The following is a 14,921-nucleotide window of genomic DNA, read 5'->3' as shown; positions in this document are numbered from 1 at the left end:
GTATGTCCGAACAAAATTTGTTCATCACTGTATAACTTGAATCCATTATAATTCACAACTTAAAATAACATGAATTAAATCCATTCAAAATACATAACTTAAATCCATTCCAATTCACTCTTTTCCATTCTAAGTTAGTTTAACAAAGAAAATTACATAACTGGCTATCTGCATTAATGTTCGGAACTTATGTATTGAACGAAAAGATTATGTTCAATACTGTGTTACCGAACATAATTGTAACAGTCAGCAAACCAGTACCTGACAGCTCGAACAAAACAATAACGACCGAAAACGACCGAGAATGATAATACAAGGCAGATAAACGATCGAGAATGTTGTCATCGTCCTCCATTGCTCTACACAGTGAAATAAGTGAGAAAGTATATGTTATACTTGAAGCAACACTTTCAAGTTCAATAGCGTTGATGATGGTGATGAAGATGACACATTCAGGATTTAAGATGATTATGAAAAATAATAGATTTAGGGTTTATGTTAATTAGTTATGAAAAGTAATAGGTTTATGATTTACAAACATGGAATACGTATAGTTGGAGTTGGAGTTAGAGTTGGAGGTGGAGGTGGGTGTGGGTGGGTGTCCAATATTATAGAGTATTAGTTATTATTGATAGGTGGGTGTTCCATTTCATAATGTCTTTTAATGTAATTTTACTTTAGAGTATAATTGTAATAAAAAATTTATAAAATGGGGAGTCCAAAGAATTTTGGCAGGTGCTAATAGCAGCACTCTTTAATATTTTATTAGATTTTTTTTGAAATAAGAAGACCAAAATACCCTCAATCTCTCATGTCCCTATTAATGTTGATTGTCATTATGTTTTGGTAATTCTCATGTATCAATATTTTAACTGTCATTATATTCATATTAATTTGAAATGAATTTTTGTCATTGTATTGTCAATTGCATGATGTGAATATTCATATCATGTAATTGAAACGAATATTCACATTAATTTTAAATGAATTTTTGTCATTATGTTGTTAATTACATTATGTGAATATTCATACTAAAACATATGAATGTGAACATTCACATCACTACATTAGATGAGAGAGAATGTTCACGTATTGTAAACATTCACATCACTACATGCTGTAAATAAGAATGTATTATCAATTAAAAATATAATAAACGTTATTTTTAATGTGTCATCAATTAAAAATAAAAAGATTCACATAACTACATTAGATGGGAGATAATTTTTTGAAAAAGGTGTTGTGAACACTCACATTAGATGAGAGAGAATGTTCACATTATTTTTAATGTGATGCCAAATAAAAATATATTAGGCAAATTACATATACCCCCTCGAGGTTTAGCAAAATTACAGATATCCTCTGAGGTTTGAAAAATTACAGATACCCCCCGAAGGTTATATTTTCATAACAAATTATGGTGCAATTTGTTATGAAAATATAAATCTCATGGGGCAATTTGTTATGAAAATATAAACCTCATGGGGTATCTGTAATTTTCGAAACCTCAGGGGATATCTGTAATTTAGCTAAATCTCGAGAGAGGTATATGTAATTTGCCCAAATATATTCACATTATATAATAATATAAAATAATAACATCAATGTTATTTAATTTGTGTATGAAATTTCCTATGCCTTAGTCATTTCCCTTCTCTCTCATTCCCAACATTAAATATCAATATTACATATAAGGGTATAAGAGTCTAAGAAAATAGTGTCAATCAAGAAAAAAGACTTTATAAAATTAAAAAAAAAAAGTATAAGTACATGAAACAGAGTGGGTTAAAAAATTTCTTCATAAACTTCTTAGGTTAGAATACTTCTAAATTAGATTTATCAATAAAAATCTCATTTTTTTAAGGTTTTTTTTTTAAAGGTCGCTATATTAAGATTTTATAGCATAAAAGACACTTAATATTTTCATAATGCATAAGGCTTCTCAAGATCGATTTAAGGAAAATTCGATCCAGATAATTTTCTGTGCAGATAAATTCTGAGAATTTCTCTAAACCTCTAACAGAATTTCTCAGAGAAAATTTACACAGTGGCCAAAATCCTAGAGAATTTCTCTGGACAAAAATTATCTCCAGAGAAAATGGGTTGGCCAAAAAGTGGCTTTGAGTTCCAATTCTACTCCATTTTTCATATATTTTCAGTTCTAATTGGACCAATTTTGCAACGTTAACTTTACGATCCCAAGCAATTGCTAGCAGTGAAACCTTTTTCAAATGCTTCCACTGGCACATTTTCTGTAACAATATCACATCTCAAGACATTCAATATGAAATTCCACAAAAACACATTAATACATATCAGTGGAAGAGCTACCCTATACATTTCCAAGCAATATAGGGCATCGAACCTTCCCGAACCCCATCAAGCTTTGAAAGTTGAGTGTAGACCACAACATTAGGACTCTCTCTTGCCTGTAGCAACTATCCATGACATTAGTACATATAAAACCAAAAAAAAAAAACAACAGCAAGCCACCAATTCAATAGACAAAAAGTGTTTTAAATTATGCAAATTTTTAGAAGATTCATACCACCAGAGCACTTTGGTAAGTGACAAATATGACCAGAGAATTTCTCAGAGAAAATTTACATAGTGGCCAAAATCCTAGAGAATTTCTCTAGACATAAATTCTCTCTATAGAAAATGGGTCGGCCCAAAAGTGGTTTTGAATTCCAATTCCACTTAATTTCCTATATATTTTTAGTTCTGATTGGGTTAATTTTGCAACTTGAACTTTATGATCCCAAGCAATTGCTAGTAGTGAAACATTTCCAGATGCTTCCACAGGCACATTTTCTGCAACAATATCATATCTTATAACATTCAATATGGAGTCGTCGGCGTCGGAGAGATTCCAGTAATGGAGAACGGTGAGCTCGAACTCCAATTCCACGGTGTCGATGTAGTAAGGGAAGGAGATGAAGGCAAGGCTCAAAGGAATCTCGTGGTTTGGATTTAGATAAAGACGAAATAGGGAAGGCAAGAGAGAGAGAGAAATGAGGTTTGATTTGAGAGAGTCAAATTTCTCTGTGATATATGGGTGTAGGGTTGAGAAACCTTAGACATCATAAAATAATATTGTAGATCTATTCATTTACTAAAAATGGGAGAAGAACCTTTGACTATTTTATTTTATTTTATTTTAAATAATAGTGCTAATTTAGACTTGTCTAAATCATTCGAATTTATGCATGTTGGTTATTGATTATTTGAAAGGTTGTTCAGTCAGTTATTTGGGCAGATGCCGGTTGACACGTCAATGAGTAGGGGTGACAGTCGTGATTGATAAGTGTGACAATTGCGATTGACAAAGATAACGTCGGTCATTCGAAAAGTCATATAACTTACGTAATTTAAATAATTTGAACATACTTTTTAGTGAATTATTTTTTTTATTTGTATTTTTTTTTAATATGAGTGTTACTATTAGCACTTAGTGAATTGTTTTTTTTTTTATTTTCTTTTAGTGAATTGTTTTAGTGAGTTTTTTTTTTGATAAATTCTCTTTTTAAGAGTTTTATTTTATTTTATTTGTATTTTTTTTTTTAATATGAGTGTTACTATTAGCACTTATCAAAATTCTTTGAACCCTCACTTCTTTGGACCCAACCTTAAACCCTAAATTTTAATAATATATTTTTAGACATCCCACTTATTACCAAATCTACCCATATTCACAATGAAATACACACCTACCTGAATCCATTCCAATTCCCTCTCTTCTCTCTCTCCTGATCAGTGATGTCTCTTCTCTCTCTTTTCTCTCACTCTCTCAAAACCCTTTTTGTTCATATGAGAAAGTGAAGATATTTCTCTCTTCTCTCTCTCTCTCAAAACCCCTTCAAAACCCTAGTTTTTTCTCTCTTCTCTCTCCAACATTAACCACATCTAAAAAGTGGTTCCTGAAAACACAATGCATTTACTTGTGGGGTTGGTGTTCTTCGTCGATTAGGATTTCAACGACGTGGGTCTCTTTAGAATTTGCCATTGATTGGGAAATTCAGATGAGAAAGTGAAGATTGATGCGAATTGTAGGAATAGAAAACAATGTATATATATGGAAAACTAATCTCCATAATATTTCCATAATATTTTCAGAATATAAAACTAATCTCCATATTTTCACAATGAAAAGCACACCCACCCAATTTGTTCACCACTGTGTAGCCGAAAAAATATATTTTGTTCGGAACTGTTTTATCAAACAGTAATGATCCTGTCAGCACTGTATGTCCGAAAAAAATTTGTTTATCACTGTGTAACTTGAATCCATTATAATTCACAACTTAAAATAACATGAATTAAATCCATTCAAAATACATAACTTAAATCCATTCCAATTCACTCTTTTCCATTCTAAGTTAGTTTAACAAAGAAAATTACATAACTGGCTATCTACATTAATGTTCGGAACTTATGTATTGAACGAAAGGATTATGTTCAATACTGTGTTACCGAACTGTGACGCCCCAAATTTTTTTTGAAACGTCATAAGATTTAAATAACGATAACTTGCTAGATAAAGTTTTAACTACTAATTAGGAACTTTTAAGTTCTTACATAGTCAAAGTCCAACAACAAAATAAAACTACAAATTCACACCCAATGTCACAACATAGTTAAATCCTAATACAAGGGATAACAGGATTTTATTTCGATATAATCTTGACTCTAAGTCAGCCAAGGTTCGATATTGGCAGCAGCTCCAATTTCAGCCTCAGTCCCTTCTTTAACAAAATCTGGCATGAAACGCCAGGGCAACAAAATATATGCCATGAATTTTGCAACACAGTAAGAAAACGTAACCAACCTACCATTCTTTTTAAGAGAAAAATAATATTCTAAACATGAGATAACCATATAATTATACACAGAAATTACAACCATTAGAATAATTTTAGTAATTTTTATAAATTAGGTGACACTCGAAATCTCACCAAAGATATTTAACTTACCAACCACTAAGCATGGCAACGGTTAATTTGAAACCCTCCCTTGGTCAAATATTTAAGTGTTACCAACCGTAACTACCAGGGATGCCCACATCCGGAGTTATATACACAAGTAGTGGCATCTGTGGTCTGCCCCAAGGAAACGGTCTGCTAGGGGTAAGTAACCTCCCTGTGTGCCACCTGCACATCCACCCTTATTCCAAAATCGAATCCCGAAAAGAGGTCAAATAAGTCCCGTGCCATCTTAGAGTTTCGCAACCCAATTTACGTGAGAATTCTCAAAACCAGGGCTCACCCTGAACAACCGGTGTTAACCGTCAACTCTTAATCCCGTACAGTCTTTAAACAAAGACTCACCCGAACAACTGGTATTAACCGTCAATTGTTAACTTTGTATATGCCGTTAATCATTTCAGTTAATTTTGATATTAATCACAAATAATTCCAAATTTTTAATCACAAGTAATGTTATACCAACTCCTTAAAATTCCCAATCATAAAATATTGCATGTGTCACACAATACTAAATAAAAGTACAGAATTTAAATAAACAATTTATTTAAACCATGGTATGAAATAATAACTTAGATACAAGAATTAAACCCTAAACACACATGCACAAATTTTTGATTTACAAAATTAGACTAGCATAATATTAAAGTGGTGATTTTATTCTGTCTAGAAAAATTTTCAGAGTATATATCTTGCAAATAAAATTATAAATACATTACTCATACAACTCTAAAATTCATATCAATCTACAGGATACTCAATAAACATGTTATGGTTATTTTTCAGAAAGCATTTTCCAAAAATAACTTATAAATAATTCTAAACAAATTCCAAGGGTGTTTATGACACAGATTTGTCACATTTCCTTACATTAATTCCATGCTTAAATTTATAGATCAAACCCATAATCTAAAAATTTATCATGAAACTAGACTTCTCAAATTTCATCTTTTAGTTAGAAATTACCAGATTTGGCTTAGTATAGAATTTTAAATAAATTTTCAAATACATGGTAAAATCTGTCTCACAGTTTCAGATTTAGTTAGAAATTTGTATAAATTCGTAGAAAGCTCAAAAATTGTTTACAAAAATTTCTAGATAAATTAGATATCATTATCAATAATTTTGTAGAAGAAATCATCTCGAAATTTTGAGTTTAAAATTATCTAAAAATTCGGGTAAACATGCTGGCAGATTCAAAACAGATTATTCTCAACACTGTTTCAGATTTAGTTAAAAATTTGTATAAATTCATAGAAAGCTCAAAAAGTGTTTCCAAAAATTTTTGGATTAACTAGACATCATTATCAACAACTTTGTAGAAGAAATAATCTCGAAATTTTGAGTGTAAAATTATCTAAAAATTCGGGTAACAGGCTGGCAGATCCAAAACAATTTATTCTCAACACAGTTTCAGATTTAGTTTAAAATTTGTATAAATTCGTAGAAAGCTCAAAAATTGTTTCCAAACTTTTTTGGATAAACTAGACATCATTATCAACAACTTTGTAGAAGAAATCATCTCGAAAGTTTGAGTATAAAATTATCTAAAAATTCGGGTAAACCTGATGGCAGATTCAAAACAGATTATTCTCAACACAGTTTCAGATTTAGTTAAAAAATTTTATAAATTCGTAGAAAGCTCAAAAATTGTTTCCAAAAATTTTTGGATAAACTATACATCATTATCAACAATTTTGTAGAAGAAATTATCTCGAACTTTTGAGTATAAAATTATCTAAAAATTCGGGTAAACCTGATGGCAGATTCAAAACAGATTATTCTCAACACAGTTTCAGATTTAGTTAAAAAATTTTATAAATTCGTAGAAAGCTCAAAAATTGTTTCCAAAATTTTTTGGATAAACTATACATCATTATCAACAATTTTGTAGAAGAAATTATCTCGAAATTTTGAGTATAAAATTATCTAAAAATTTGGGTAAACATGCTGGCAGATTCAAAGCAGTTTATTCTCAACACAACTTTCCTACACATACATATAAAAAATTTCTATTTATGAGTAGTCATTTTAATCACAAGAAAGTAACCTGAAAGTTTCACTAATAAAAAGAAATGAGAGGGTTGAGAAGGTTTTCTTACTTAGTTGTAGGGTGACAAAATGGTTGAGAATTTTGGCTTCCTTAATCTCCTACTCTTCTTCCTCTCATATTACTAAGCTTGGTTGCTTCAGGGATTTCTCTCTTCTTTTTTTTTTTTTTTCTCCGAATGCTTGCATGCACCCTATAGACAATGAAGACTTGCATGCATATATATATACAATGCTTGTTGCACAAATCTCTCTCTCTCTCTCTCTCTCTCTTTCTTTCTCTTCATTCTAAGTTTTCTTTCTCTCAATTCCAAGAGCATCGTTAGCTCTTCTTCCCTAAACAAGCATGCAAATCAACACGTGAAAAGCATCCACCAAATTTCTGCAAAGGTTTGATTCCCTCTTTTTTTTTTTTTTTTTTTTTTTTTGTATTTGTATTTGTGTTTGTGTGGGTTTCTGAAAATTGATACACTAAGATTTTTAACTAAGGTATTTAGTAAGAATAATTATTATATTGAATCCTAATTAAAATAATTTATAAACAACAAATATTGAACACTCACCAAATTATTATTCTTAATAATGCCTTTGTTAGCGATTGAATTGAGTCAATTTAAAACTAACTTTTACACTAAAATACAATTCAGATAGACTGTAGATAAAATTAACTAATTAATTAATTTATTTATTTTCTTTTAAGAATAATTAAATGTGGTGTTTTCACAATCTGCACTCCTAAAAAAAAAATTCGTCCTCGAAATTAATTCGTACCTTTAGACTTGAAAAGCTGAGGGTAATTGGCACGTATCATATCTTCTCGTTCCCACGTTGACTCTTCCGTCCCACGATGTCTCCAGAGAACTCGAACCAACGGTATAGTTTTACCTCGTAATTTCTTCTCGCGACGATCTAAAATTTTGACAGGCTTTTCTTCAAATGTCACGTCTTCATCAAGGTTAATTTCCTCCCAATTGATGATGTGAGAAGAGTGTGGCTCGTATTTCCGTAGCATAGAGATGTGGAAAACATTATGTACTCCAGCCAGTTGAGGCGGTAGAGCCAAACGGTACGCCACTTCTCTTATTCTGCCCAAGATTTCGAAAGGCCCAATGAAGTGACGTGACAACTTTCCCTTCTTTCCGAAACGAACAACTCCTCAACGAGGCTGTATTTTCAGAAACACATGATCTCCAAATTTAAATGCTAAAGGTCTTCTCCTTTGATCTGCATAGCTTTTCTGTCTACTCTAAGCGGTCTCAAGCCTTTGCCTAATTAGTTTCACCTTCTTGGTAGTTTTTTGAACTAACTCTGGCCCTAAAAGAGGTGCTTCTCCGACTTCTGTCCAGCATATTGGTGACCGACAAGGCCGTCCGTACAAAGCTTCATACGATGCCATACCAATATTTGCTTAAAAACTGTTATTGTAAGAGAATTCGACTAATAGTAAATGTTTCTTCCAACTACCTTTAAAGTCCATCACACAAGCTCGAAGCATGTCTTCTAAAGTCTGAATTGTTCTTTCTGATTGATCGTCAGTTTGAGGGTGAAAAGCTGTACTAAAACACAACTCTGTACCCAAGGCTTTCTGCAGACTTTGCCAGAATTGTAACGTAAAACGAGAATCACGATCTGACACTATTGAGACTGGTACTCCGTGCAATCTAATGATTTCTCGAATAAATAATCGACTTAGAGATTCGAGTGTGTCTGCTGGTCCTATTGGTAGGAAATGTGCCTTCTTAGTTAATCGATCAACCACCACCCAAATGGCATCATGGCCTTACGGCGACCGGGATAATCCAGTTACAAAATCCATTGTTATGTGTTCCTATTTCCACTTAGGTATTGGTAAAGGTTAGAGTTTCCCTGCCGGCTTTTGATGTTCTGCCTTCACTTGCTGACACATCAAGCACTTAGATACGAATTGAGCAACGTCCTTCTTCATTCCACTCCACCAAGACTGTCGCTTAAGATCCTGGTACATCTTGTTTCCTCCCGGATGACCCGCAAAAACTGAATAGTGAAATTCTTTAAGTACTTCGTCTCTTAATTGTTCGATGTTTGGCACAAAAATTCTATCTAAATACCTTAAACTACCATCTTGATGGAGCGTCCAATCCGGTGAAGATTCCTCGGACACTAATCGGGCCTTGATGGAGTTGATCTCCTGATTAAATTTTTGGGCTTCCAATACTTTGGTAAGAAGTTGGGGTATTGTAACCATTGTAAACAACCTACCCTTCCTATTCTGAGTCTCTGGTTGTAACTTAAACTCATTCACAGTGCTTACCATGTCCCATTCTTTAATTGATATGTTGGCTACAATCTCTCTTGTCTTTCGACTTAGTGCATCTGCTACAACATTAGCCTTCCTGGGATGATAAGACAAGGTGATTTGGTAATCTTCAAGGTACTCCATCTAGCGTCTCTGCCTCATGTTCAAATCTCTTTGTGTAAACAAGTACTTTAAGCTTTTGTGATCGGCAAATATCTCAAATTTTTTTTTGCCATAAAGGTAATGTCGCCAAGTCTTAAGTGCATAGACCACAACCGCCAACTCCAGATCGTGAGTAGGATAATTTTTCTCATGATTCTTCAATTGTCTTGATCCGTAAGCTACTACCTTCCCGTTTTGCAGTAACACACTACCTAACCCTTCCTTAGAGGCATCACAATAAACAGTGTACCCAACGTCGCGTTCGGGTATGATTAATATGGGAGCGCTTGTTAGTCTCTTCTTGAGTTCTTGAAATGATTGTTCACACGCTTCGTTCCATTCAAACTTTACTCCTTTTTGCGTTAGGCGTGTCATCGGCTTGGCTAATTTGGAGAAATCCTGAATGAATCTCCTATAATAACTTGCTAATCCCAAGAAACTACGAATCTCAAACGTATTCTTAGGTTGTTTCCACCCCATTACTGCTTCTACTTTAGCAGAATCCACTGATATTCCCGATTCAGACACAACATGACCTAAGAACTTTACTTCCTTCAGCCAAAATTCACATTTGCTAGCTTTAGCATAAAATTGGTTTTCTCTTAGAATTTGCTACTATGGCTGAAGCGTACCGTGAAAAAGCTTCAAAACGGTTCGCATATTGAGCGACTGACATTTTTCCTTGTTTCAGTTCGAGGAACTCTTGAATTATTTCTTGTCTTAGTGAGTTAGGAAAATACTTTTCCATGAACAGGCCTTCGAACTGTCTCCAAGTTAATGTCTCTACTTGTCGAGTACTTTTGATCATTTCCCACCAATGATCTGTTTCCCCTTCCATTTGAAATGCCGTCATGGTCACTCTATCTTGTTCATTTCGGATGTCGGAAGTATCTAGCAACTTCTTAATTTGTCTTAACCAAGCTTCAGCTTCATGGGGGTTTGATCCACCAAGGAATTTGTGGGGACGTAGCTTTTCAAATTTTGCTATCATCTCCGATTTGTTTTGATCTTGGTTTCGGGGTGGTATATTGCCTACCCTATCAGCAATCGCGCGTATAATTCGAGCGACATCGTCATCAGGCACTCCATCACCATTATCGTTGTTATTATTTCTTGTTCGTCCAGCCACTTTGCATGATGGGATTTTCTTATGATTTATTCATTTATTTATTATCATTATTATTATTATACTTATGTGCAAGGATAGTTAAAAAAAAAAAGACTTCATTAATTAGATTAGATAGGCTACAATTAGCAAAATACAAATAAAACAAAGGAAAATATTAAATAACATACTACGGTCAAGAGATAGCCCCTACAATCCGAGTTAACTCCTACACTCACAATTCTAAACTAGGCAATTTTTACATGTAAGCATACAAAACAATCAGTTAGCCTAGTTTATAGTTCCCTTAAGACCTCTTAAAATAGCCAAGGAAAGTCTCTCCACACCAGGGCTTCCGGCTCCCATATGGCTTGGAAAAGTCCCATGAATCGCCACAGCACCCTTACGAAGATAGCAGTTTCGCACACACGATGCCCTAGCAGCAGCACCGGCTCCTCCCGATAGGTCCTCCAGTCTCTGAAGTCCACTGACCCATCCCTCCTCACAATTCTGCTTGGGTCGGGCATAATACACTGAAGGCTCCAAAAGTCAAAAAGGTCGCCCACCTTATCGGTGAAACCATTCGGGAAAGGGCCTAATTGATATACCCAAGGAGTCTTTTGTCCTAGAATCTGGACAGGTCCGATATAGGTACCCACCCAGCTCTCAGCTTTCCAAGCATAACCTCCTAGGCGATCAAGTCTGACATATACAAAAGAGCCAATCTGCAACCCATTTCGCACATCCCAACCCTCAAACGTGGCTTCTATATCTCCAGTGTTCTCCTCGGTATTGCCTTCCATAGACTCATCTTCAGTGTCTGACTCAATCACAATAACCTCCGGGGGGTTGTATATTGGCACAACTTCTTCAACTTCTTCAGACTCAGGTTCAGGCTCAAGTTCAGGATCAGGTTCAGGGTCAAGCTCAGGCTCAGATTCATAGTCTTCTATAGGCATCTCCACTTCTTTACTTGGGTCAGATTCTATGGATTCATAGTCTTCTATAGGCATCTCCACTTCTTTACTTGGGTCAGATTCTATGTCATAGTTTTCCACCGAATTTTCCTCGTTAGAGTTAATGTCTGATGACCCTGACATCCTACAATAAAAAGGTTCTAACTTAGTTAAGTCACCGAGAAATACAAATTAACTTAAGGTTTTTTTTTTTTGTAAAAATAATAAACTACTACCCATGGCCCAAAGGTTCAAACCTAGGCTCTGATACCAAGCTGTGACGCCCCAAATTTTTTTTGAAACGTCATAAGATTTAAATAACGATAACTTGCTAGATAAAGTTTTAACTATTAATTAGGAACTTTTAAGTTCTTACATAGTCAAAGTCCAACAACAAAATAAAATTACAAATTCACACCCAACGTCACAACATAGTTAAATCCTAATACAAGGGATAACAGGATTTTATTTCGATAAAATCTTGACTCTAAGTCAGCCAAGGTTCGATATTGGCAGCAGCTCAAATTTCAGCCTCAGTCCCTTCTTCAACATAATCTGGCATGAAACGCCAGGGCAACAAAATATATGCCATGAGTTTTGCAACACAGTAAGAAAACGTAACCAACCTACCATTCTTTTTAAGAGAAAAATAATATTCTAAACATGAGATAACCATATAATTATACACAGAAATTACAACCATTAGAATAATTTCAGTAATTTTTATAAATTAGGTGACACTCGAAATCTCACCAAAAATATTTAACTTACCAATCACTAAGCATGGTAACGGTTAATTTGAAACCCTCCCTTGGTCAAATATTTAAGTGTTACCAACCGTAATTACCAAGGATGCCCACATCCGGAGTTATATACCCAAGTAGTGGCATCCGTGGTTTGCCCCAAGGAAACGGTCTGCCAGGGGTAAGTAACCTCCATGTGTGCCACCTGTACATCCACCCTTATTCCAAAACCGAATACCGAAAAGAGGTCAAATAAGTCCCGTGCCATCTTAGAGTTTCGCAACCCAATTTACGTGAGAATTCTCAAAACCAGGGCTCACCTTGAACAACCGGTATTAACCGTCAACTCTTAATCCCGTACAGTCTTTAAACCAAGACTCACCCCGAACAACTGGTATTAACCGTCAATTGTTAACTTTGTATATGTCGTTAATCATTTCAGTTAATTTTGATATTAATCACAAATAATTCCAAATTTTTAATCACAAGTAATGTTATACCAACTCCTTAAAATTCCCAATCATAAAATATTGCATGTGTCACACAATACTAAATAAAAGTACAGAATTTAAATAAACAATTTATTTAAATCATGGTATGAAATAATAACTTAGATACAAGAATTAAACCCTAAATACACACATGCACAAATTTTTGATTTACAAAATTAGACTAGCATAATATTAAAGTGGTGATTTTATTCTGTCGAGAAAAATTTTCAGAGTATATATCTTGCAAATAAAATTATAAATACATTACTTATACAACTCTAAAATTCATATCAATCTACAGGATACTCAATAAACATGTTATGGTTATTTTTCAGAAAGCATTTTCCAAAAATAACGTATAAATAATTTTAAACAAATTCCAAGGGTGTTTATGACACAGATTTGTCACATTTCCTTACATTAATTCCATGCTTAAATTTATAGATCAAACCCATAATCTAAAAATTTATCATGAAACTAGACTTCTCAAATTTCATCTTTTAGTTAGAAATTACCAGATTTGGCTTAGTATAGAATTTTAAATAAATTTTCAAATACATGGTAAAATCTGTCTCACAGTTTCAGATTTAGTTAGAAATTTGTATAAATTCGTAGAAAGCTCAAAAATTGTTTCCAAAAATTTCTAGATAAATTAGATATCATTATCAATAATTTTGTAGAAGAAATTATCTCGAAATTTTGAGTGTAAAATTATCTAAAAATTCGGGTAAACATGCTGGCAGATTCAAAACAGATTATTCTCAACACAGTTTCAGATTTAGTTAGAAATTTGTATAAATTCGTAGAAAGCTCAAAAAGTGTTTCCAAAAATTTCTGGAATAACTAGACATCATTATCAACAACTTTGTAGAAGAAATCATCTCGAAATGTTGAGTGTAAAATTATCTAAAAATTCGGGTAACAGGCTGGCAGATCCAAAACACTTTATTCTCAACACAGTTTCAGATTTAGTTTAAAATTTGTATAAATTCGTAGAAAGCTCAAAAATTGTTTCCAAACATTTATGGATAAACTAGACATCATTATCAACAACTTTGTAGAATAAATCATCTCGAAATTTGGAGTAAAAAATTATCTAAAAATTCGGGTAAACATGCTTGCAGATTCAAAACAATTTATTCTCAACACAGTTTCAGATTTAGTTTAAAATTTGTATAAATTCGTAGAAAACTCAAAAATTGTTTCCAAAAATTTCTAGATAAACTAAACATCATTATCAACAACTTTGTAGAAGAAATCATCTCGAAATTGTGAGTATAAAATTATCTAAAAATTCGGGTAAACCTGATGGCAGATTCAAAACAGATTATTCTCAACACAGTTTTAGATTTAGTTAAAAATTTGTATAAATTCGTAGAAAGCTCAAAAATTATTTTCAAAAATTTCTGGATAAACTAGACATCATTATCAACAACTTTGTAGAAGAAATCATCTCAAAATTTTGAGTATAAAATTATCTAAAAATTCGGATAAACATGCTGGCAGATTATTCTGAACACAGCTTTCCTACACATACATATAAAATTTCTATTTATGAGTAGTCATTTTAATCACAAGGAAGTAATCTGAAAGTTTCACTAATAAAAAGAAATGAGAGGGTTAAGAAGGTTTTCTTACTTAGTTGTAGGGTGACAAAATGGTTGAGAATTTTGGCTTCCTTAATCTCCTACTCTTCTTCCTCTCATATCACTAAGCTTGGTTGCTTCAGGGATTTCTCTCTTTTTTTTTTTTTTTTTTTCTCTGAATGCTTGCATGCACCCTATAGACAATGAAGACTTGCATGCATATATATATACAATGCTTGTTGCACAAATCTCTCTCTCTCTCTCTTTCTCTTCATTCTAAGTTTTCTTTCTCTCAATTCCAAGAGCATCATTAGCTCTTCTTCCCTAAACAAGCATGCAAATCAACACGTGGAAAGCATCCACCAAATTTCTGCAAAGGTTTGATTCCTTTTTTTTTTTTTTTTTTTTTTTTTTTTGTATTTGTATTTGTCTTTGTGTGGGTTTCTGAAAATTGATACACTAAGATTTTTAACTAAGGTATTTAGTAAGAATAATTATCATATTGAATCCTAATTAAAATAATTTATAAACAACAAATATTGAACACTCACCAAATTATTATTCTTAATAAT

The sequence above is a fragment of the Camellia sinensis genome, chromosome 11 (assembly GCF_055761805.1).
Source record: "Camellia sinensis isolate YWXY chromosome 11, ASM5576180v1, whole genome shotgun sequence".
Classification (NCBI taxonomy): domain Eukaryota; kingdom Viridiplantae; phylum Streptophyta; class Magnoliopsida; order Ericales; family Theaceae; genus Camellia; species Camellia sinensis.
Note: the sequence above shows the minus strand (reverse complement) of the source record.